At 44.1% G+C, this 26176-nt stretch overlaps 1 protein-coding gene across 3 annotated transcripts in view; it reads right to left on the bottom strand.

Moving 5' to 3' along the window:
* Galnt18 (polypeptide N-acetylgalactosaminyltransferase 18) overlaps positions 1-26176 on the bottom strand; it is a 305496-nt gene that overhangs the window by 54190 nt on the left and 225130 nt on the right. The window lies entirely within an intron of this gene.

Raw genomic sequence — 26176 nt, 5'->3', positions numbered from 1 at the left:
AGGGAGTGAGATGCAGCATGAGAGGTGCTCAGCCCTGCGCCTGCTGTGTCATGGAAACTGCACAGAAGGTGATGGAGGAAGGGAAGGAATCAGGCACGAGGGCAGGGCCTCTCAGCCAGTGCTCGTCCTGCCGTGGTACCACAGGCATGGTGCCTCTGGGCTAAACTCTGGCCTAATCAAGTCACATGGCTGTTCCTTGGACTCTTGGCCTGTGCCTGTGTTTGACATTCATTGTTGAGACTGCTGTCATTTGACTTTTTCTGCCGTTCACTTTTGATGAGTAAATTGGCTGCTGAGCTCAGGTGACCACACCAGCAGAGAAGGGTGCAAGACTTGCTCCTCAGAGACTGGGAGCCCTTGCTTACTCAGGGGACCCACAGTCTCTTCCCTTCCGTTGAGCCTGTCCATGGAGGGAGGTGTGGCCTGTGAGTTCTAGGCAGCATCTGCTCTTTGGAGTAGAAGGTGTAGATTTGGCCTGTGTACACATTAACTTTAGGACTCTGCCAATGACACTGATGTCAACTAGAAAGGGCTTGTGCTTATTTATTCCTGGGTGACAAATGGCTCTGCTGACCCAAGAGAACCTCTGAAGTCTTACTCACAGATGACCTTAGAGTTCCTCTCTGGGATGCTCAGCCGTGTTAGGAAAAGAAAGCCTTGTATTCGAGTTGTGTGATGTCAGGAAGTTTCCATGGGGGTTGGGGGCAGGCAGAGGATGAGGAAATCGGAGCGCTGTCCTCGGCACAGGAAATACCTAATGCCCAATGGCAAGTCACAAGTCAGTTACAGGATATGCACAGAAAAGATTGGTTCACAGGAGCAGGGCCACTGGAGAAAAGGTGAGTTTCAGGGGTGGGGATCCATGAAGAGAGGGGAGGAGAGGTGTGAACCAAGGGAGTGACGGAGAGGATAAAAGACCAAGAGGTCACAGGCAACAGGCGAGCAAGAGTCACATTAAGGTGAGGGTGTGCAATAAGTCTACAGATACTGGAGACATCAGGCAACATGCCAACCCCAGGCTGGGTCCCTCCTTCTCTGTTGGCCATTGAGAAAAATGATGCCAGACCATACCAAGTCCCTTCCAGCCTCTGCCTTCACAGCCCTGCTAACCCACCTGCCTAGAATAATTGCTGGCCAACTCGACATTTCCTTGACCCACCATTACTAGGTTAGACCATCTCGGAATACCCTTAGTGTCCACATCGCTAAATAAAACATTCATATTTTGGTGTATGTACTTATTCTTTAAATATTTGTCTTTAAGAATTGGATGGTAACTGCTACAAAAGCAAGGATATGTCTGCGTGTTTCCCCTGTATATACCAGGCCTGCTTCTTCGTATCTATTCAACAGCTGTTATGTGAATAAGTGAATTTGAGGGTCCTGGGCTTTCACTGACTACAGGGACACAGTCTTAACTAGCTCAGCTGAATGCCCGAATAAAAGCCATAAACATAAAATGTGGCCAGATTTTACTGAACACAGTGACTTCCTTCAAACCCAGGTGGTTTTTCAGCGGACGGTTGACATTAAAGTGGAAACTACTGCCACCAAAGAGACTTACTTTGACTACAGAGCTTAAATTAACATTGTGAAACCTGGGAAGCCATCACATGCACGTGGATGATAGCAACAGCTTTCTCCTGTGGAGCTGGGTACTCCTGACAGAGGCTCCAAACTTCACAGATGCTTGGCTATGCCTCCGGAGGAGCTGCTGGCCCTGATCTCCAGGTGTGACCAAGAGCCAAAGGCAGAGTGTGAACAACTGCTTCACAGGAAAGAGCCCGCCCTGCCAGCCCATCCTGGAAAACCCTGATCTTGTGACCAGTTCTGCAAAGGCTTCAGGCTTCAGTGTGGGGCTGCAAAGAAGCCCAGATTTCTAGAGGCTGGTGGGAGAGGGCACAGATCCTGACCCTGCCGCGTATAACCACTGAGTTCTACTTGTCTAAGCTTGCCAGTTGCTCTTTGACTGGGAATAAGGGTTACCTGGGGGATTTAAGGGAAATTCAATATGAATACCGCTCACTGCAAAGCCAGCCCTGCTGAGGGGTCTCAGGAAGAGTTCGGTTTCTTTCTCTCTCCGAGACAAAAGTTACTGGTGAAAGGGTGAGGCCTGTGCTGCTTCCATAACCAACATTCCTGTGCTGATTATCCCTTTACCAAGCTATCAAATGGGCTTGACAAACTCCGTGACTCTTTAGATCCCTTCCACTCTTACTTTGAGAAGTCTCATATCTCAAATGATGACTGGGTCTTGAGACACAACTCACAGAGCCATAGCCTGAGTCACAGTTGGGAGACACCGAGGTGGGACAACAAGATGGCTTCATGTGCTTTTATGTTCAATCCATTTGCTTTAATGTCATCTATTGAGAAGGATTCTCTCTCTCTCTCTCTCTCTCTCTCTCTCTCTCTCTCTCTCTCGTGTGTGTATGTGTGTGTGTGTATGTGTCTGTTTTGTTTGTGTCTCTTTGTGTGTGTAAGCATGTCTATAGGAATATGCATGTGTATACATTTGTGTATGTAGGTGTGTATGTGTGTGTGTGTGTGTGCACATGAGTGCCTTTGTGCCTATGTATATGTACAGGTGCATGCATGTGTGTATGTCTATGTGTGGGATCATGTGTTTGTATGAATGTACACAGATGTCAGAAATCAACCAAGGAACTGTTCCTCAGGCACTGTCCGCCTTGTTTTATGACATATAGTCTATCACTGAGACTTTGGGCTCACTGATTATCCTAGGGTGGGATTACAAGCACATGCCACCACACATATTTCTGAAGCCTGGGTGCTGGAGATTAAACTCAGGTCCTCAAGTTCAAAATACAAGCACTTTACTGACCGAGCTATTATCTCAGCCCAGGCCTACTGAGGGTCATGAGGCTCTCTCCATAGAAAGAACAATGTATCAGTTAACATAGTGTATTAGTTGTACTAACCATGGGTAAGGTACATTAGTGAGTAGTGACATTCCCAGCCTTGCACCTCATAACCATGGCCACTTCGGTTGGAGTCTCCTTGTGACACTAATGAGTTCTTATTTCTTGGAACAACGTTGCTCCAGTTCTCCCAGCCCATAAAACTCTTTCCCTACTCTCCATCCATCCAAAGCCAGCCTGGTTCCATTCTTCCAAACTTTTTGAACATAAGAGTAACATCACTCACGTGGTCCTGATTTCTTGGCTGAAGTGGCTAATCTTTTCATATGCAGTGGTCTCACTAGTTTGGCCATGAAAATCTGAGACAACAGTGGAAAGCTGAAACTGGGAAGGATGGAAGAGGATGAGGAAATTAATGCTAAGGCCTGAGAAGGGTATGGGAGGATCAGAGACTCATTCTGAGACTGACTTAAGGATCAGAGATGCAGGGAAGCAGAAATATGGACAAGACAGACATGGCCCTCTCTTTCAGGGTGTTCTTCAACTTTGTACCACAGGTATCTTGTTGAGGAATATTAGTTTATCTATGTAAAAATGTGGTCACATTTGTTTACAGAATAGTTGTTTAATTATGTAAAGATGTGTTGAATTTGTTTACCTTGCCTGCCTAAGGCATCTGATTGGTCTAATAAAAAGCTGAATGGCCAATACTTAGGAAGGAGGTACAGGCAGGACGTCTGGGCAGAGAGAATAAGCAGAGGAGGAATCTAGGCTCGACAGAGAATGAAGAAGAAAAAGAGATGACAGTGAGACACCAGGGCCAGCCAGGCAAGCATGGAGGAAGCAGGAAAGTAGGACATACAGAGTAAAAGAAAGGTAAGAAGCCCCAAGGTAAAATGTAGATGGATAGAAACAGGTTAAATGAGGTTAGAAGAGCTAGTGGGATGTTGGAAGTTAAGACCTACCAGGCCAAGAGGAGCCATCTGGAGTCTGCCTGCTGCTGTCAGGGACTCTGATATTGCTTAGCCAATGAGGGGTGACCACGCAATGTCAGCAGATTGCAATGCCTGGGTGCTGAGAGGGTATAAAAGGCATTCCCCATTGCTGAACAAATGAGTCTGCTGTATCTCTTTCACCAGACTCTCAGAGTCTATGTCACTGATGTCACACTTTCTCCCCGTCTCCCCCAAGGAAGACATTAAAGCCCAGCAATGGTGGGATGAGCCTAAGCTAAGGGCAAGCACTCATAATTAGTGATAAGTCTCTATGTCTTTATTTGGGAGTTGGTTGGTGCCAAAGAAAATACCAACTACAATATTTCACTAACCTTACCCAGTCACAGCCTTGCATGGGGAAAAAAATAAGGAACTAGAGGCTAGATCTGAGCAAGGCTAAAGATCAGCAAGCCAAGATCAGGTGCACGAGGCAGGGGAGGATCTAGATAAAGGCAGCATAAGTGCAGAGATGGCCTCTGTCCAAGTCTACAGAATTGGAAAATCTTCAGTTTCTGACAAAAATCACTCTGCCTAACCAGACTCCCAGGATCCCTAGAGTACACTTCTATTCCCTGAAAATGCCATCACCCGCTCTACAGCCAGTTACGCTACCTCCTCTCAGTTCCCGAGGTAGACCATGTCCATGGACCCCTGTCCTCACCTTCCCAGGAACTGCGTCTTCTCCGTGAGTATATAACACATCTCTGGAATTCTCGTCTACCTCCCCGACACCCTAATGTTGGTTAAATGACCTTTCCATGAACATTCCTCATGCTTCCTCTTAGGCAGAGATAACTCTGAGGACACAGAGGGAAATAGAGATGGGGGAGGGAGAGGAGAGAAAGAGGAAGAGTGAGAAACAGAGAGAAGACTGGCCCTGTGTACAGTTTAAATGCGCACTGTATAAACGCCAGCATACCTCCTGTCTTCAGAAACAATGCTTCCTTGGCAATCGCTCAGAAAATTATCCAAAGGTAACCCAGTATCCTGAAGTTGGGTAGTCATTTTCTTACCATTAATTTAACCCCCACACTGCTGTTTTTGGACACTATATAAACAGAACCACTGCATGTGCCCTTTTCTTCTTAGTTCGCTTATTTTCCTCACCCCAGAATTCCATTCTATAAATACACCCTGATTTATTTATGCATTCTCCTCCTGTTGGTCGGCAGCCTTGTTTCCAGTGTTGTGGAGAGATCCTGGGAACACTCTTGTACATAGCTCCTGGGGCTCGAGTGGGCCTCACTCTGTGCATTTTGCCACAGCAGCATGTCTCCAGTACAAGTGAGGTACACAGTCAACTTGCCCATGGGAAGAAGGGGCTGTTTCAAATGATGGCTTTTGATCTCCCTCCCACCAGCATAAATGAGACGCATGTTATTTCACGTCTTTACCAACATTTTCATTTAATGGTTTATTTTAATTTTAAGTGTGTGTGTGTGTGTGTGTGTGTGTGTGTGCATGCACATGTATGCGAGCATGCATGAGTGTAGATGCTTTGCCTGTAGAGGTCATAAGAGGCCATTGGGTCCCCTGGGATGGAGATGCAGGTGGCAGATGGCTATAAGACACCTGACATGGGTGCTGGGAAACAAACTCCAGTTCTCTGCATGGGTATTTAGTGCTCTTAACTACTGAGCTTTCTACCCAGCCCCCTTGCCACTTTTTGACTTCAGTGACATGGGTAGAAATTCTCTCCACAGTTTTCCTTCGCCGTCTCGCCTGACTGTCAGTGAGATGGTTGGTTTTGTTTGCTTTCCTTTCCTGTCACTAACCTACAATGGCAGACTCTAGCAGAAGACTCACCTCTGCCGTACTCCAAGGCCCATGCAGAGCCAGGCATGTGGGAGACACTCAGCTAATAGTTGCTCTATTCATGAAGGATCAAAGTTGGACTTTGTTTCTTCTTACTCTGAGAGCTTCATTGGCACTGCCCTAGGTTTCCAAGGGCAGATATTTAGTTAAAGCAGACGGAGCTGTTGTGGGAATTGACTCAGCCCTGAGGGTGTGGTCCGAGGGACTACGTGGGGACTGATAAGCTGGAAGAAGGAGCAAGCCCACTCTCTTGCTCTGACTCTTGTTTGGCGTAAGGGGAGACCCAGAGCAGCAGTAAGGCAGCACGGGATCAGCAGCAGCCTCAGTCTTTCTCTGTATTTTGTGAGTTTGTCCCCTTTCATCGCGGCCCCGTAATAAAGTGGTTTTATTTACCTCTGTGTGTTCCTGCATTAGGGAACAGTTGTAAGACCTGGCCACGCTGGGTCTTCCACCAGCCCTCACAGAACACTCCCTGGGGTCCCAGTTTCTCAAGCTGCTTTCCAGCAACGAATATTCCCAAAGAGTCGCCTGCTCCTTGGAAATGTGGTGCAGCTTCTCGGTTGGTGTCCCTGAACGGTCTGAATGTTTGGAACACTCAGGCAGGTTCCCATCACAAAGGACTCCTTCAGAATCGCCAGAAAGCAGGAAAGCCAAGGAGAGATGAGCTAGACCGAAATGTCTGAGAGCTGTTTTGCAAGGGTCTGGCTGTGCAGAAACAGCTGCTCACTTGCAGGGAAACCCAGAAGCCAGTTTGGGACACCTGAAGAGGCACGGCTTCTGCAAACCGGCCAGGCATGTGCAGAGGCCTCTACTCACTACACTCCTGAGTGCCCAGAGCTCTGACCAATCTTATTAGGGCTGTGGAGCCCCAGGACATGAATTCCTCTAGGGCTTCTTTTCCTGTGCATGGTTATGGAGATTTCAAGGCAGCTCTCCCAACTCTGGGTAAAGCAATGCTTACCCCTGACTACCTCATGTCTCTTATTTGAAAGGGGAGATGACAGACCTGAACATATTGTGGGGTGAGGGTGTTCCCAAGGGTATAACAGAGGCATTTGTTTCTCAAGGGCATCTGTTGCTTCCGTGGAGGGACTGTGAACAGCTCATACCAACAACTTGAGAGAAGAAATGCCCACTGCTGCTTCTTGGGCCAGGCTGGAGAGTATCCATGTTGTTGAGAATTGTCATGATGCATTCTTCTATCAGGCAACCTATCCATTGCATATTTAAGCTAGAGAGACCTTGAAGTTCAAAGACAGTGAACCCCTAAAAGAAACAACCAGAACCCCTAAGTCACCACCTGAATGAAGGCTACCCATAGAGTCTCCCACCCCTCAGGGAGCTGTGGTATGAGCAGATAATGAGTTCCTGGGGCATCTTTGAGGTTGGACTCTGATGTTGTAATCTATGATTTTTCCTATCTGTAAAGAGGGATGGCCCCATGGTACAGGAACTCAATTCTGACTTTGTAGAAGGAAGGTCCTAGCATAGGGAGCAAGTAGACATCCCAGTTCAAGGTGATGAGACTGCTCAGAGGTTGAAAACACAGACAGTAAGATCTAGTATCTGAGGCTCAAGGAGAGTATCGGGACCCCTGCAAAAGAGGCTACAGACTGGAGTCTGGAACAGGGTTAGACACAAAACAGAAAAACCAGCAGGGGGAAAGGAGAGAAGGCTGTGGCTTGGAGATCACACAGACATACATTACCCAGAAAGCTATTGACAGTAGCCATGTGGCAATCATGTGAATGACAGAGTGAGCTAGCTGCTGAGGCCTGGGCTGTAACCACGGTTGCAGCCCTTGGCCAGGAGATACAGATGTTAGCTGGGGCTGACCCAGATCTTAGCATCAGGCTACAAGATCCTGGGAAGGAACTTGATTAATTAAGATATTTCCATAGAGCAAAGCTCTAGTAAAAACCTGAAGAGCAGAGAGAGATCATTAGCCAAAGGCCAAGCTGTCCCTAACCACATGTGCTACCTGGTCAAGTACATCTTTGCTTTGCACCAAAATCTCTGGCCTCATTATCATCCCTGGTGCTAAGTTTGAATGTCCCAAAGTCAAGTACCAACCTCTACACAGTTAAATAAAACCTTACCCCTCCTTGGTAAGAGGAGTCACTTCCATCTGACGGGGCCCATTTATTTACTTTTTGTATTTGGGTTAAGGCCCTTTCAGTAGCTGTGAGCTACCTTCCTCTGTGAACTGCTTTCTCCATCCATCCAGCTGCTCTGCAGAGCAGACCCATGGACTGTGTTTAATTTCTACTTTGCTATATGAAGACGAGCTCCTTACTCATTTAAAGCATTTCCTTTTTTATGTCTCTAATCAGTGTCTGTTTTTTTTCCTCTCTCTGAGGCTTAATCTAATCAGAAGCAAATCCCACACATATGAATGGTTCATTAGCCTGTCCCAATCACATTCAAACTGGCTGTCCATAACAGATGCCCCTCCTCCCCAAAGAATGACATTGCCTCAAAGGATGTCTCTGAGTCAATGCCAAGACAATCGCCATGGTAAGCGTGGAGGAGCCTTTCCCAAACCAGAGCAACCAGGAGCACAGGAGGGAAGCATACACTCTGTTACTCCTAGGACGGGCACCGTCTGATGAGGGTTTTGGTGTCACTAAGATGGGGCAGGTAGAAGTCAGACCCTGGAATTGGGCATCTGGTCCAGGTACTCCTCACCAGGTTTGTCACAGTGGGGCTCCCCAGTTTATTATTAAGATGGTAGAGATGGAAACAGGTGAGACGGCTTAGCCATTAGGAGCATTGGTTGTTCCTGCAGCGGATCTGAGTTCAGCTCCCAATACCCATAGCAGGCAGCTCACAACCACCTGCAACTCCGGTTTTAGGGAATGGGAAACCCTCTTGTGGCCCCTGAGGGCATCTGCATGCACATGGTGCACTAGCAGTCACAAACACATACCTGTGAATAAAATATTGTTTTTTTAAAAAAAGATTATAGAAGTCCAGGGACTCATTTTTTATTCCACCCAGAATGAAATTTGTTATAAGAAGCTTATCTGTCATGTGCTTAGAATTCAGATAACAAAAACTGATATTATGGGTTGACTGTAGACTTCCTCCTACAGACTCAACTATTTGAATATTGTATTCCTATTTTGGGAGGCCTGGCTGGAGAGAGGGTCTCTGCAGTGTGTCATCCCGGGCTCCTTCATGGTAAGTTCTTCCTGTTTGCTAGTCAGCCATGATGGTGGACTGCAAGTCCCCTGAAACCACAAGCCAAACAAACCATTCTTTCCTTGGGTTGTTTGGTGATGCATTTTGCCACAGCAGTGAGAAACTAACTATACATCTGTGTGCCAGGATGACGTTGAAAGGCCTTTGTCCTTAATCCATATCCAAATGAATTGTCAACTTGGGCACCTTCACAAATGTCCTTGCCAAATGGCACCTAGGTGACATTACATTAGTAGCAAACTTTACAAAGGGAATCAGCATCGTGGAAGAGCTTATTTGAAGGGGACTGTGCCAGTCATTCCCATTACTTCCCAGGTAAACACACTGAAGTTCAAGGTCACATCATACTTCAGAAACAGAGTAGGAAATGGGTCAGAAGTATGCCTCTTGGAAGACATGACATCATCATGGTTCTGAGCAGAGGCTCAGGGTCAAACATTTTGGTGCAAAATCACCTAATTCCTGTTTGCTGAACCTTTGCCTGGAGGCAATTCATCTCACCTTCTCAGTTTCCTTATATGGAGAACAGAGACAGAAACAACCAATTCCAAGAGCAGCTGTGGGGATTCAGTGGCTAACTGTAGAAGTTTACATCACCATCTAGCACGGCTTAGCACCCACTAAGTATTTTCATGCTTACCAGCACTGTAAGACCCTCAGCTAGGAGGCTCACTTACGCTGGGTGCTGTTCTAGGCACAAGGAGACTGTAACCCTCCACAGCGGAGGCTAATATGCCCAGCTACCTCCATCCCATCTCACATACCACCCAGACATCTCAAGTTCAGCTGGTCCAAGCCAGACTTCTTGATTTCCTTCTCTTTCTCCCCATCTGCCCTTCACCTTCTCTCATCCATATAACAACCCATACTTGAAACCCATAATTTGCTGGAATTGTCATTTCCTCTTCTTCCACACCCAATATGTCAGCAAATACAGTCCGTCCTTCCACTGAGTCCAGGCTTCTGGGTCCTCCCTGCCCATCACTGGTACAATATGAGAGAGGGTCAGTAAGGAGGTGACTAGGTGAGATGTCATGAGAGGATCCTTGATCCACAAGGTGTCCTTGTCAGAGGAAAGGACACCAGAAACTATCTCTCTGCCAGGGAAGACAAGGTGGGGGTGGTTGTTAAGAAGTCAGAAAGGGACCCCTGACCAGGTCTGGTCCTCCTGCGCCCGGTCTAGACGCTCAGCTTCAGAATACCAAGACAGGAAATGTGTACAACCACAGCCACCTAGTGCAGCTCTGCAGGCTTTGTAATTTGTAATTACACATCTGTGACTTGATCCTTAAAAATGTATCTGTCTTACCACATCATGCTATCATCCCTAAGAAGAAAACGTCTTTTTCTTTTGTTCTTCTCTCATGCATTACATCCCAACTGCAGTTTCCCTTCCCTTCACTCCTTCTAGTCTTTCCCTAACTCCCTTCTTCCCCAGATCCACTTTTCCATCTCCTTTAAAAAAGTAAATGGCAGGCCTCCCAGGGATAGACACTGAACACAGAACAAGTTACAAAAAGATTAGGCACAAATCCTCATATCAAGGCTGGACAAGGCAACCCAGTAGAAGGGAAAGAGACCCAAGAGCAGGCAAAAGAGTCAAACACACCCCCACTCCCACTGGCAAGAATCCTGCAAGAACACCAAGCTACACAACCATAACATATATGCAGAGAACCTAGCTCAGACTCAGACAGACTCTCTGTTTGATGAGAAGAAAGAAACTTGTCTAAGGAAATCATGACAGTATCTGCATTACAATAATGATGAAAATGAGGAAGAGGCAGGGAGAAGAGCCCCACTTCCTGCAATGTGGCATTGTTCCTTGCTTCAAGCCTGGGACATTAGAGCTATAAACAAATGGTTCCTAAGGAGCACCCTTCCAGCCCCTGAAACAAACCAGCAGTCCAGCCCAGCTAAAGAAATGACAGTAAGGGGCTGGTTAGATGGCTCAGTGGGAAAAGGGGCTTGCTGCTAAGCCCAAGAACCTGAGTTCAAACCCTGGAATTCACAGGCAGGCGGAGTTGCCCTCTAACTCCTATAAGTGCCCCAACATGTGTCCAAGTGTGAGTGCACACGTTTGTGTGTGTGTGCATGCAAATGTAATTTTAAGGTTTTTTTCTGTCCCTTTGTTTTTTTGCAAGAAAAGCAGAAAAAGGCAAGAAACACCCTTTTGTTAAAGTCCCAGAGACTTAAACAAAATTGCTGGCTCCTGCTTTTTCGTTTCTGTTTTACTTATCTTTTTAAATTTTTAATTCATTTGCTTTTGTCTTGACTTTTCTCCCAAATTGGGAAATTCAGTGTTGACACACTTTTCCTATCTAATCCGCAGGCTATGAACGAATTCTGGGGATTGCCCCAATAATGGCTATTATGACTCTTTACTCCCTTGACCTTAGATTATTCAGAAAGTAAGCTTTCCTTTGAGTTGACTTCCAGAATTCTTTGTCAGCTTCCATCCTGTCCATGTGTCTCATCATCCCGCTTCTCACGGCTCCCTCATTGAACAGCATAAGGAACAAAGCGTTGGTGTGAAGACCCCTCCCAGACCAGTCCTCCGAGGGAGGGTGCCTACCTCTGCTCCCCACCGTTTTGAGCTAATTGCTTCATTATGTGCTTTTTAAAATTGCTTTGTTCTTTAGGGATTCATTTTGCACTTATCTTCACTAACCGTAAAACTTTTACAATGTACTGTGGAACCACGTCTGCTCGGCTGCTGCTGGCGATTGCAGAAGCATGCTCTTATGTGGCTGGTGCCTAGGAAGCAACACACTGTCTGGGAAAGAGACTGCCACACAGTGAATTCAGATACTTGCTTGGAGCCACGGGGAAGGGCGGAAAAATTGTTTCTGGGTTGGCACCAAGATTCCCTTGCACATGGCAATTCAGACAAGATCTGGGCCTAGCAGGCTTCTGGTAACTCGTATCTTAGAGGCCCTGGGGATTTGAGATGCCACGGATTCTCGAAGGCCATGGCTCAGTGCACACATTCCAATAGAGTAGACCATCCAGAAGCTCTCTCTAGTCAACTCCAAGCTCTCCCGAAGCTCTGACACTTGACCTTGTCTATCACTGGGCGCTTGACCACCAGTCATCAAGGAATAACCCCACCTCTCTCTTGGGTCAAATGGTACCCATGAATTGCTCACTTCCGGTCCTCTCTATTTCTGTCATCACCCCTTTACACCAACTGCCCACACCAAGGCCTTCTCATGGGGCATCCAATGTCCTCTGTTCTCTTTGCATTCTGGGAGTGCAGGGAGGTAACTTAGTCTTTGCGATCAGGTCAAACTGCCATCATAGTCAGGTGCCCCACTTCTCCGAGAGACCTGGACGATTGAGTCGAATTTCTGAGTCTCAGTGATGTCATCTGCAAAATGAGGCTAAGAATTCTGTTCTCTCCTGGTTTTTGTCGTAAGTTAGTTATTGTGACAGTCGATACTGGTTGTCAATTTGACAGGATCTAGATCACCTTAGATCACCTCTGGGCACACTTATGAGGGATTATCAAGATTAGGTTAGTTCCCAGTCATGCTGGTGAAGGATTATCCTAAACTAAAAATAATGAGGAGACTCTCCTAAATATAGGTGCCATATCTGTGATCTGGGGTCCTGGACTGGATAAAAATGGAGCTGAGAGCTAGGACTAATTGCTTTCTGCTTCTTAAAATTTGTTTTGGCTTATATGTGTGTTTTATATGTACGTATGTATGTATGTGTATCATCTGCATGCCTGGTGCCTATGGTGCCCATGGAGGCCAGAAGAGGTGGTTGGGTCTTCTGGAACTGGAGTCAGGGATGGTCATGAGCTGCCATGTGGGTGCTGGGAACTGAACCCAGGTTTTCTGCAAGTGCAGTCAGTGTGCTAACCCTCAGCACCATCTCTCCAGGCCTCACTCTCTGATTAACTGTGGATGCAATGTGCCAGATGCCCCAAGTTACTGCTCTCGTGATTTCCCTACTATGATGGAGTCTATGCTGAGGCTGTGACTGAGGACCTCTTGTATGTTTGTCTGTACTGAGGCTGTAACCCAGGACCTCATGTATGTTTCTCTGTGCTGAGGCTGTGACCGAGGACCTCATGCATGTTTCTCTGTGCTGAGACTGTGACCGAGGACTTCATGTATGTTTGTCTACACTGAGGCTATGACCAAGGACCTCCTGCATGTTTCTCTGTGCTGAGACTGTGACCAAGGACTTCATGTATGTTTGTCTACATTGAGACTGTGACTGAGGACCTCCTGCATGTTTACTTCTTTTTTGGCTCTTTTGTCACAGAGAGAAGACAAGTAACAGAGTCAATGACAGACAGCAACAAAGCCCAGAAGAGCAGTAACTCTGTGGGAGACATTTATTAATTGATTATCTTACCGTGTCTTTTCAAATTGACCAGTCAATTAACTAATTAATTAATTACTTTAAAGACAGTGTCTCAGCCCATGCTAACTTCCAAAAACTCAGCAATAGCTGAGCATGGTTTTAAGCTGAGAGTAGAGAGGATTTGGTGTGTTGAGAAGGGAAAGGGGGCTGAGAGTAGAGAGAGGATTAGGTGTGGGGAGTGATATGGTTAGACTATGCGATATATTTGACTTAAAATGTCATTATGAAAACTGTAGCTTTATATAGGAACACCTACCAATAAAAGAGTGGCTTGTTATCAAATAAAGCCATGCCTCTACCTTGCCTGCTTCCAAGCACAACACACTGTGCCACTGTGACCACCTTTACACAGGTTTCTTTTGTGCCAACAATGCCCACTCAATTTTGCTTCCTTCAATCAGATTTTTCAGGCTTGAATTTTTAAATATTCATCTCTTCAACAAGATTTTTCTGTCTATTTTACTGTGTTCATTTCCTGTAGTTTATGTTTTCTTCACAGCTATTCATATGTGATCATTTCCATTTAATTTTTGCTTTTGAGACCGTGTCTGTGGCGGTTTGAATGAGATGTCTCCCACAGGCTCACCTGTTTGAACACTTGCTCCCCAGGGGGTGGTGCTATTTGGGAATGTTATGGAACCTTTAGGAGATGCAGCCATGCTGTGGAAATTCCACCACTGGGGGCGGCCTTTCAGAGTCATGACTTCACCCTGCTTCCTGCTTGCGTTCTCCCCTTCCTGTGTAAGACTGATATGTGATCTTTCAGCTTCCTGTTCCTACCACGTCTAACTTTCCCTGCCATTATGAACATCAAGTCCTCTGGAACTATAAACAAAATAGACTCTTCCTTAGTTGTTTTAGGTCATGGAATTTTAACAGAGCAACAAAACATAACTAATTAATACATTGTCTCATCTACTCCCAGCTGGCCTCAAACTCACCATGCAGCCAACGATGGCCTTGAAGTTCTGATTCTCCTGCCTTCACCTCTCTTATTTGTACTTTTAAAATTCTATTTGTACTTTTAAAATTCAGAATTTGTTTTCTTATTTGTCTGTTTTTTAGGAATATTATCTTAAAAGTGTGAGCAGGGTCTCCAAGTTGCGTACTTCCTGCTTTTGGAGTTGCTGGATCAAAGAACCCACAAAGGCCTTACAGTCAAAGTAGAGGGAAGGTTTCAGAAACATGAAGCCAGTGACAGTCTTCCAGTGGCCTGTTAGACCACTGTTAACCACTGTTAACCATGGTGCCACTGATCGTGGGGACCAGGATGATTCTCCTGGTTCTGGGAGTGGAATTGAAGGGCAAGATATTAAGCAAAGTAAGTCTTTTTTTTATCTGTAAAGACAAATTCCTAGTTTCTCACATCTGTGAAACATAGATACACACACACACACACACACACACACACACACACACACGAAGGGAAACTACTTGGGAAAGTGAAATGAGCAAAAGCAAGAATCTATTCTTTTAAAATTCCCCACGCTCCAGAATTTTGCTATAGCAACAGGAAATGGATGAAGACAGCATGTGGTCAGATGTTCATGGAAGAAAACAAGACAGATCATCCCTCACACTATGTCAGGATTAGTTCTGAGAAAAATCAAAGATTAAAACGTGAAAGATCCAATATGCAAGTAGAAAATGTAGACGAAGTTCTCTGCAACCAGGAATGGGTCAGATTTTCTTAAGGACCTGGATAGGAAGGGAAAGGCTAATACAGTTGCTTGATTTTGAAAAGGCAGCTAAGGGTGGGCGTGGTAATGCCAGAAGTGGAGGCAGAAGGATTACAAGTTCGAGGCAAGACTGAGTCAAGGGAGGTCAAGGCTAGCCTTGGCTACAATAAGTCCTCACCTCAAATAAATAAAATAAAAATAAAAAACAGTTCTTTCACAGCAAAAACAAAAGTCAGGTAACACACGTGGGTGGGAAGTTCAAATTATATGATAGATAAAGCATTTCCTACAAGCAGAGATTCCCAACACTGCAGCAAGTGGGCCAAAGACATGAGCAGCTCACGGGAGATGGCAATGCAGATGGCCTCAGCTATGCGAAAAGTCTCTCGCTTGCTTCACAACAGTTACACAAATTAAAGCTTCCCAGAAAGCCAGGCCTCACCTGGCAGAGTGGCCAAAACCCAAATGCCTTCCAATTAGCCCTTTGATTCCTCATTAGCCTGAGTCAGCTTTCTTCCTTTACAATGCCGATTTTGTGCACTAGATGAATAAAAGGTTTGGTAGGGATATACATACATAAGTTAGTACATGCCTAAAAAACACTGTTTAAAATGGGTGACAGCATGTTTATATACCATAAATGTCACGCGGACGATGGATAGATTGATCGTATGCTTTATATAGAGCACTTTATAGTTTATGGACTATCCAAATTTATTTCTTCTTTTTATAGTTGTTGTTAAAAATAATAATTATGATAATGAGATAATAAAGCATGAGGATGAATTAACTCTCGGGGCCAACATAAACATGTTGAATCACCTAGTGGTGTCAGGATAATAACATCTTGCTTGCCTATTGCACTGTGAGCCGTAGAGGATAATCGTAAGGGAAGAACTCAGGAAATAGCAATGAAAGGCACTGGCTCTGCATTTAATGGGCATAGAAACACTAGACTGTCTTCCTGCAGCAACTAAGAACATATGCTTGTTTGTTTGTTCATTTGTTTGTTTATAGGTAGGGTCTGGCATATCGCAGGCTGGCCTGGAACTCACCACGTAGCCAAGGATGACCTTGTACTTCTGATTCTCTCACCTCTCCTGTGTACTAGGATTAAGGGGGTTATTACTGGTTTGTGTGGTGCTGGGGCTGGAAGCCAGAGCTTTCCTTATTTATGCTAGGAGTCACTTTACCAACTGAGCCACATTCCCATCCATAGGCATGTTTTTGATCCAAGGTAGCGATGTCATTGTGAGGGCCACTCCATCTCCTCCCCCCACTTTTGCTTCTTTTCTCCTGCATGTCCATGGAGTAGGGATTTTTCTGGGGCATGGGTAGGTGGGAACTAGGATCCCCATGGCTGAGAGAGAAAGGTTTACAAGGGGGTGAAGACCGGCAGACAGGGCAATAGAAAACTATTGCATGGAGTTAGAGTGGTCATGGTTGGAGGTAGAGAGAGCCCCAGGTGCAAGCTCCAGCTTTATTAAGTTGTTAAAGGCTATGTGGATGAAGAACTTTGAATGATTTGATATGCCTTCAAAGGCCAACGTGTGCAGCCAATCACCTAGACTTTTTCCCATCCTAGGTGGTACTCGGCTCCATCAGGAAAAGGGCCAGGATCATGCCCAGCAAGAGGGTCATCTCCCAGGAAGGCCTGATGAGGAGGCTAAGAAACAGCAGGTAAAGGGAGTGAGGCTCAGACTAAAGAATAAATAATGAAGTCAGTGATTCAGTCTTAGGGACAGGTAGTCAAGGACCAATCTAGAGAATGAAAATGCTATTTAAGAGTCATCAGTGTAAAGGGCCAAATGATAAAGACTATTCCAAGTCAGAGGCTCTGAACTCCCATGAGAAACCCCAGATAGAAAGCCTGGGTGCTTGGATAGGAGTCATGACTTGTGTATATCCTGTGGCTGCCCAGCTTGTCTGTGGATAATTCTCTTTTGTGTAGCAATGCCAAACAGCTTCATCCAGCCATGAATCACCACGGAGAGAGTATGGTGGAGAGGAGGGCCCTGTCCTCTGGCTGCCAGTTCTAGACACTACTAATAGTGTCATGGCTGCAGTGGGGGCATTCTATCCTCCCCTCTGATCTCTCCCGTTCCTGCCATAGGAGGATGGGTTCATATTAAAGAATTCAACTGTAAGGATTAACTGTAAGGACAATTGTAGGCAAGGCTTTCTATGTTTCTACACAGCAACTCCATACAGCTCATGAGTTTCATCTAAGAAACACTTTGTGTGTGTGTGTGTGTGTGTGTGTGTGTGTGTGTGTGTGTGTGTGTTCTTTCTTTATCTTATTGAACAAGCACACAAAATACAGTTCCTGGGGTATGGCCCTTCTCATGCAATACAATGTCAGAGAACTGTCTTTTATGCATCAGGACTGTTAAGATCTTCAACAACTGTGCTGTAAACCTGGGCTCTCACTAGATGCTTAGCTACAGAGGACGAGGCAAGTTGCTTTACTGTTGGGCACTTATCATTTGATCATACAGAGCAGAGAAAAATGATGTCTATACATTTGGAGTATTGTGTTCCTTGAGACCTTGGCAGGGTGTAATGGTAAAATAACCTGGTCCTAGGTTTTTATTTGTGAGACTATTTTAAACTCTGGATTCAATTTCTTTCATGATTATGGGAAAGGTTTAGGTGTTGAGTTCTTTCTGTCAGTTCTCATAAATATATCATTCCACAAATTTTTATTGTCTATTGATATTTTCCAATTATGGCACAAACTTATTCATTGCACGTTCTTAATTGTAGATACCCATATCAATGAGCCTTTTTATACTCCTACTATTGATTTCTGTATCTCTGTTAGGTGACTACACCTGCGAGATTCCAACAACTGGAATGAGTCAACAATTCTAACCACATCGTCTCATAGCACAGAACATGCCGTAATCACAGATTCTAATTCTGGGCTCTGCACCATCAGGACAATAGTCCTGCCTACATCCTGCATAAGGAGGGAGCGTGTGAGTTCATTTCTGCTTGCTTTTTATCTTTGTAGTCAGTCCGTGATGCTGGCAGACACTCACGACCTTGTCAGAACTTCCTGAAATGGCTCAGCAGCTAGAAGAACACCCAAATGTCTGAACGCCCGAGGATGAGTCAGAGATGTAACCAAAAACTTCCACTTCTGGGCTCTTCACAATCGTGAACTACAGATAATTCCCTAGGTTCTGGCCCTTCTCATGCAATGCAAATGTCAGGGTCCGTCTGTGCCAGCTTCCTGGACCATTTCCAGCACTGTCGTCAATCCACCTTGAGCCTCAGAGAACTTCAGCCCTGGTGTTTCCTCTCCAGGTTCAGGTTCCACTTCCACCACGCGGACAGTTTAGGGATGTTGTAAAATACACAAGCAAAGCACCTCCTTCGGGATTTTCTTCTACTATTTTTATTCTGATTTTTTCTAACCACTCTTATACTATTAATGTTCAGTGTTTATTTCTGATGGAGGAACGGGATGCCAGACAGTTTCTCTTAGCGTGAGCTGCACTCACACAGCATATGTACCACACATGTTTATTATCACTTTGTTCAAGGTATTTTCAAATTTCTGACACAGTTTCTTCTTTAAATGATGGAGTTTTAGAAGCATGTCTCATGATTTTTCAAAAATGATGGCTTTGTCTGTAATTTTTGGTCATGAATTTCTAATAGTTCCATTTTGATATGAGAATATGCTCCCTGTGAGAAAAACTCTTTATATTTGTTGTATCTTGACTTATCCCCCAGGATGTGGTCAATGTCCATGAATATTCTATTTGATCTAGGGGAAAAATACATTCAGCAACTTTTAGATCCCATCCAGATTCAGCCTATTAACTGTATGGGTCTGTCAATCACTTGAGATATAATAAAGCCTTCCAGCATGCGAGCAGGGTTGCTGATGTCTCAGTGTGCTTCCACGATTTTTTTCTTTGTAAATTAAAGTTATTTGATGTGTATGGGTGTTCTGACCACATCTATGTAAGTACATATCATACATGCCTGGTGCCCACAAAGGCCAAAGGATGGCATCAAATCACCTTGAACTGGAGTCACAGATAGTTGTGAGCCAGTACGTAGGTGCTGGGAATCAGACCTGGGTCCTCTGGAAGAGCAGCCAGGGCTCTTTGCGGTTGAGTCATTGATCTAGACCCTGCAGATTTTTTCTGTATACAAATTTACATTGTTCAGTTAGTAACATTCAAATTGACAACTAAAAGATGCTAGATGAATTTCACATTTATCATTTTTAGACCTTTTATTGTAATTGTACTTCTTTCCTAAAGTTAATGCAAAAGCTTTCTTTAGGTTAATATCTGATCACTATGAATTTTCTATACTCTTGAATTTTTGTCATTTCTGTGTCTTATTTCAAGGTACGTGTCTTGTCAGCAGCCCATTGCTAAGCAAACTTTTAAGCTAGTCTAAAATTATTCGTCTTTTGACTTAGTTCATGTAGACCGACTGGTATAACCAGGACTGTGCAGTCTCTCCGCACAAGCTGTTGTATACATCTATTTCTGTCTTGCTTACAGCATTTGCATATTTTCCATCAACTGATTTTGAAGTCATCTTTCTTCTTTCTGTACTTTGCATGGCATCTCTAGAAACTTTACTTGTTTACTTAAGTTACTAAATTTTAAAGTTGAGCAGTGACTTTTCTTGCACTACCAACAGACATTTAACAACAAATCCAGCCCCAGCCTATATACCACTGTCAATATTCATAAAGTTTTAATAATCCCAAAGGCAGAACTCTTGTGTGTCATTCCATTTCAAAATTTTATTAAATTTATCTATTTGTCATTATCTTTAATCTTGGTTTTCTGTTGGGGATCATTTCTTTTGTCCCAAATTCAAAACTTTTTAAACTTATTCTAATGAAGATTTTGCATGAGCAAGTTTTGTGTGTGTGTGTGTGTGCGTGTGTGTGTGTGTGTGTGTGTATGTGTGTGTTATTTGGGGGCACACGTGTCTAAAATGACAAGCATTTTCTCAGCATATTGAGAAGAGTATTCCACAGTCTCTTTCATGGTTGCAGTAAAAGGTTTGCTGTTCATCACTGGCTTTTAGGTAGTTTCTCTTTCTCCTATTGGTGTAAGTTTTTCTTGCCTTTGGGAGTCTGTTATTTCATCATACATATGTACATACATGCAACGTATATCTTCATATTTATCCTAATTTGGACAAGTAGAGTTTGTATGGGTTGGCATGTTGATTGGGAAAATTCTAGACACCATTTACTAAAATAATTGCTTTTGCCCAATCCTTTCCTTTCACCACCTCCATTTGGAATTATAAAGTATTATACTCTCTCTATTCTATTTAACCTTCTACCATATATATTTTTCATTTCTTTCTGGGTTGATTTTTAATGATCCCTTTAGACATACTGTCTGGTTTGCTAGTTTTAGTATTTTAATAATGTTCATGTATTTGTTGAACTCATCCACTGAACTCTTAGCTTCATTTTATATTTTTTCACATTTTAAAATTTGTCCTAGTAAAACTAGATGTTATGGTTTAGTTATAGGATGTCTCCAAAGGCTCATGTATCAATTGATTGGTAGCACTATTGATTGATTGATTATGAGGGCACTAACCCATCACTGTTGAGTTCATAGCTGAAGTGGGCCAGGAGGAGGTGTGGCCCTGTTGGAGAAGCATGTCATGGAAGCTATGCCTTTGAATGTGTATCTCGTCCATGGCTCCTTGGTCTTTCTTCCTTTCCCTACTTCCTGGACACTGAGATATAAAAAGCTGTGATGATTGATGTTAATTGTCAACTTGACAGAATCTAAAATTACCAGAGACAACTCTCTGGGCAAGTCTGTGGGAACTATCTAAGCTAGGTTAATTGGACTGTGAAGAGTCTTCCTTCAGGCAGACAGCACCATTCCGTAGACTGGATCCTGGACAGCATAAAAACGAGAGCAAGCTGAGCACTAGTATCCACCTTTATTTCCTGACTGTGGTGGTTTGAATAGGTATGACCCCCATAGACTCGTGTGCTTGAATGCAGCACATAGGGAGTGGTACACAGTAGGTGTAACCTTGTTGGATAGAGTAAGTGTGGCCTTGTTGGAGGAAGTGTGCTGCTGTGGAGGTAGGCATTGGGATTAAAGGTGTGTACCACCACACCCAACTACAGGCAGACATGGTGCTGGAGAAGGAGCTGATAGTTCTACATCTTCATCCACAGGTAGCAGAAGTGAAGACCATGACCCTAGACCTAGCTTGAGCATGTAAGACCTCACAGCCTACCTCCACAACAGCCACAAAAACCCAAAATATCTTGGAAAATACTAATCAAAGAAGTGAAAGACCTGTTTAACAATAACTTTAAGTCTTTGAAGAAAGAAACTGAAGGAGTTATCAGAAAATGGAAAGATCTCCCATGTTCTTGAATAGGTAGGATCGACATAATAAAAAATACTACCAAAGCAATCTATAGATTCAATGCAATCCCTATCAAAATCCTAACACAATTCTTCACAAACCTCAAAAGAACAATATTCATCTTCATATGTAAAAACAAAAAAACCCAGGATAGCCAAAACAATACTGTGTAACAAAGGAACTTCCGGAGGCATCACCATCCCTGACACCAAGCTCTTTTACAGAGCTACAGTAATGGAAACAGCTTGGTATTGGCATAAAAACAGACAGGCTGACCAATGGAATCAAATCAAAGACCCGGATATTAATCCACACACCTATGTATGCCTGATTTTTGACAAAGAAGCTAAAATTATACAATGGAAAAAAGAAAGCATTTTCAACAAATGGTGCTGGCATACCTGGCTGTCAGCATGTAGAAGAATGCAAATAGATCTGTATCTATCCCTATGCACAAAACTCAAGTCCAAATGGATTAAAGACCTCAATATAAATCTGACCACATTTGAACCTTATAGAAGAGAAAATAGGAAGTAGCTTTCAATGCATGGGTACAGGAGACTACTTCCTAAATATAACACCAGTAGCACAGACACTGAGAGCAACAATAAATAAATGGTACCTCTGAAACTGAGAAGCTTCTGTAAAGCAAAGGACACAGCCAATAAGACAAAAAAAGGCTCCCTACAGAATGAGAAAAGATCTTCACCAACCCCACATCAGGCAGAAAATTGATCTCCAAAATATATAAAGAACTTAAGAAATTAGACATCAAAATATCAAATAATCCAATTAAAATGGTGTACAGATTTAAACAGAGAAGTCTCAACAGAAGAATCTCAAATGGCCGGAAGACACTTAAGGAAATGTTCAACATCCTTAGCCATCAGGGAAATGCAAATCAAAATAATTCTGAAATACCATTTTATACCTCTCAGAATGGCTAAGATAAAAAACACCAATGATAGCTTACACTGGAGAGGATGCAGAGTAAGGGGAACACTCCTCCATTTCTGGTGGGAATGCAAATTTGTACAACCACTCTGGAAATCAGTATGGTGGTTTCTCAGAAAACTGGGACTCAACCTACCATAAGACCCAGAAATAACACTCTTGGGTATATACCCAAAGGATGCTCAATCATTCTACAAGGACATTTGTTCAACTATGTTCATGGCAGTATTATTTGTAATAGTCAGAACCTGGAAACAACATAGATGCCCCTCAACCAAAGAATGGATAAAGAAAATGTAGTACATTTACACAATGGAGTACTACTCGGCAGTAAAAGAAATAAAATGACATCTTGAAATTTGAATGCAAATGGATGGAACTAGAGAATAATCATCCTGAGTGAAATAATCCAGTCACAAAAAGATGAGCATGGTATGTATGCTGTGGGACAATGGTTGTACCCTGTAAACATTTGTCTCTTATACTTGCTTAATAAAATGATGACTGGCCAGTAGCCAGGTAAAAAGTATAGGTGGGACAATGAGAACAGGAGAATTCTGGGAAGAGAAAAGACACAGTCTGCAGTCGTCATCCAGACACAGAAGAAGCAAGATGTGAATGCATCACCAAAAAGGTACCCAGCCACATGGCTAACACAGACAAGAATTATGGGTTAATATAAGTTAAAGAGTTAATAAGAAGCCTGAGCTAATAGGTTAACTAGTTATGATTAATGTAGACCTCTGTGTGTTTATTTGGGACTAAATGACTATGGGACCTGGTGGGGCAGAAACCTCTGCCAACAGTATGTACCCACTCATGAGTGAATACTAGCTGTAAAGCAAAGGATAAGGAACCTATAGTCCACGAACCCAGAGAAACTAAGTAATAAAGAGAACCCTACGACATACATAGATCCCCTGGGAAGGGGAAATAGACAAGATCACCTGAGAAAATTGGGAGTGTGGGGGTGTGGGGAGAAAGGAAGGCAGAAGGGGAGGAGGAGAGGAGAATGGGAGTGGAGAGGAGAACTTGAGGGAACAGGGAACAGGGGGAGGACAGAGATGGAGACAAGGAAAGAGATATCTTGATTGTCTCCAACTTTCCAGTCTTCTGTTCATGTCTGCTTTTATTTCTTGTTCATCCCGCTACAATGGGTTTCTCTCTCCTCACTGTCCTATGGATTCCGAAACCAGGGATGTGTGTATGGGGGAGGAGGGGGGTTCTAGAGTTGAGTATAAAATAAGATTAAGTCTTTAAAGGGATACTAGCCATACAAGACTGAGTCTAGAGGAGAAAGAATGTATAAACCCTGTGATACTTCTTGGGAGATGGTCTCAAATGACTCAGGTCCTAGACTTGATCACTGTGATGTATCTATTGAGCCATAATGACCGGAACTTAAATCTCTTCTCTGTATTTTACAAATTTCATGAACTTTGAACATATCCAAGTTCATAATTTCAATTTCTTTAACTGATAAAGAGGGATACCATGAGAAGGTCTGCTTTAGGATATTCTGTGGACAGATGACATTTTTAAAATGCTCCAGAATTGGGATGAGGGCTCAGCTACTAAAAAGCTTACCATGCAAGTGTGAAGACCAGGATTCAGACCCCCAGAGCCCATGGGAACACTGCTGTGGTGGGATGCCTGTAATTCTATCCTCAGAAGGCTGAGACTAGATCCCCACAGCCGGTGGGCTAGCAAGACAAGCTATATGTTAGTGCTGGGTTTAATTGAGAGGCCCCACCTTATTGAACTTAGTGAGAGAAAGATGGAGGATGAGTCCAGACATCAGCCTTGGAAGTTCAACATGCAAAAGCACATATGCCACACACATACAAAAAATAAATACATGCATACACATATGAAACATGGAGAAAGAAAAAAAGAATGCCTAACATACATTAAAAAGATCCTGAACATACAGCAGGGGTTTAATATGTGCAAAAAAAATCTTTCTATTTTCCTGTTCCAAAATAGGTAAGGGCTCTGCACAAGCTGCTGCTGCATAAGGCAGATGTGATGAGCAATGTCTCTTGGTTTGGCACAAAATCCTGAGGGGTAATTAGAAATACGCTGTTCTCAGGAAGGAAACTGAGGCACTGAGATATTAGCTCATAAAGCACAAAAGAAAAATAGGCAGCAATAACCACACATAGGAGGCTATTCCAGAGAAAAATGATCGGAGTTTCTGCACCCCTCAAGGAGGAACCAGAGTACAAATGAACTAGTCCCTCCCTATGTACTTAGTTCCACCAGCTTACAGGGGCTGGGCCCTGCTTTAATAGCCTCCTTTTCCTTTGCCATCAATGATGCTTCATCTTTGTCCAGTGGGGGAGGGGGGAGAAATGAAAGGAAAACAAAAACATGACATTTCGTACTTTATTTGAAACCCTGAACACGAAACCACCCAAAGATACTTTAACACATACTCAAGCGCCTTACCCAGGTCCACACTCCAAAATAGCCTTATAATTTAAGGAGGGAAGGAAAGCCAGACATCACCACCACTCTGTGATCGGCTCGCACATATGTTGGAAGCAGAGTTCACAAATCTAATTCCTTTCCCCATTTCTGGACATTTTTACCCAGAGAACACAAGTGACTGGAGGCGGTGCCGACCGCTCAGCCGATTCCTGACAGCTGCTCCTGGTGAAACAGATTGTGTTTGGGGGCAAGCATTTATCCAGGAGCGGGGCTGAAATGAGATGGCGAGGACGCCAGCGGGTGGTGAATAAATGACCAGCGGACGGAGAGCGGGAGAAATGAGGGTGATTATGCAGGCGCTGTCCTCTATGAATACATTAGCTCCCCATCAGCCTGTGCTTTCCCATTGCCTCCAAAGCAATTGCTTGGAGTGCCAGTGAATACAGGTGTCTGAAGTATTTTCCAAGTTCAGCTTCATACCGGCTGTTCTTTCAGCCAGTCCTCAAAGCCCAGCATTAAGTCTGGGGAGGAGTTGGGCATCGGAGCACTGTTAGGTCTCTCAGGTGTCATGGGATGCTCCCTGGTGGAGTCTGGGCTCCCTTGTAGGGTTAAGGAGAGGGTTGCCCAGGGACAGATGCTTGCTCTGTAGAGTGGGAAAAGGAAGCAGCTAAAGGTAAGAGAAAGGGAAGTTCTTGAGTGGGAAATGAAGGTCTGAACCTAGAGACACGGGTGCATGTTCTATGTCCAAAGGGTCAAAGGTGGAATCAATTGGACCAGATTTTGGAGGAGGTCTGCACGAGATATGAATAAGCTAGCTGTGAGAAGGAAAATGTTACAAGAAAAACCAGGAGGTTGGGGTTTCTCTAAAGGTGTGTGGGTGAGGTTTGTTGTTGTTGTTGTCTGTTTGTTTTCCCTGAGACAGGGTTTCACCGTAGCTATCAAGGCTGTCATGACCTAGCTCTTGTAGACCAGGCTGGCCTCCAAACCACTGAGATCTGCCTGCCTCTGGGATTAAAGGCATGTGCCACCACTGCCCAGCCAGGTGATGGGTTATTAAAGACAGTTGGAGCCATTTTGGGGACATGCCAAGGCTGAAGCTGTGGGGTTGTCAGGGGTACTTTCTAGACACAGCTAACCCTTCATTATCGTCATCAACACATTTCTACCAAACACCAAACACCCAATATACCTTCCTGATTGAGGAGTAAAATTCTTCTCGGTTTTCTTTTTCATAGGCAAAGAGGAAAGATCCAGAAAGCCTAGTAAATGTTCTTGTAGGGTAAGAAAGAAAATGGCACCTTTCCTAGAGTTGCACTATGAGCTGATAGCTACAGAGAACCCTTAGCGTCAAGGCACGGGATAGCCCGTGGGTCTAGCTAGCACTACATAAGGTCAGAAAGCAGCAGGAAGTGAGTTTGGCTGTGCTTTGCTGTCTATA

Source organism: Myodes glareolus, chromosome 7 (genome assembly GCF_982192425.1).
Source record: "Myodes glareolus chromosome 7, mMyoGla1.1, whole genome shotgun sequence".
NCBI lineage: Eukaryota > Metazoa > Chordata > Mammalia > Rodentia > Cricetidae > Myodes > Myodes glareolus.
Note: the sequence above shows the minus strand (reverse complement) of the source record. Positions and strands in the feature narration are given on the sequence as shown.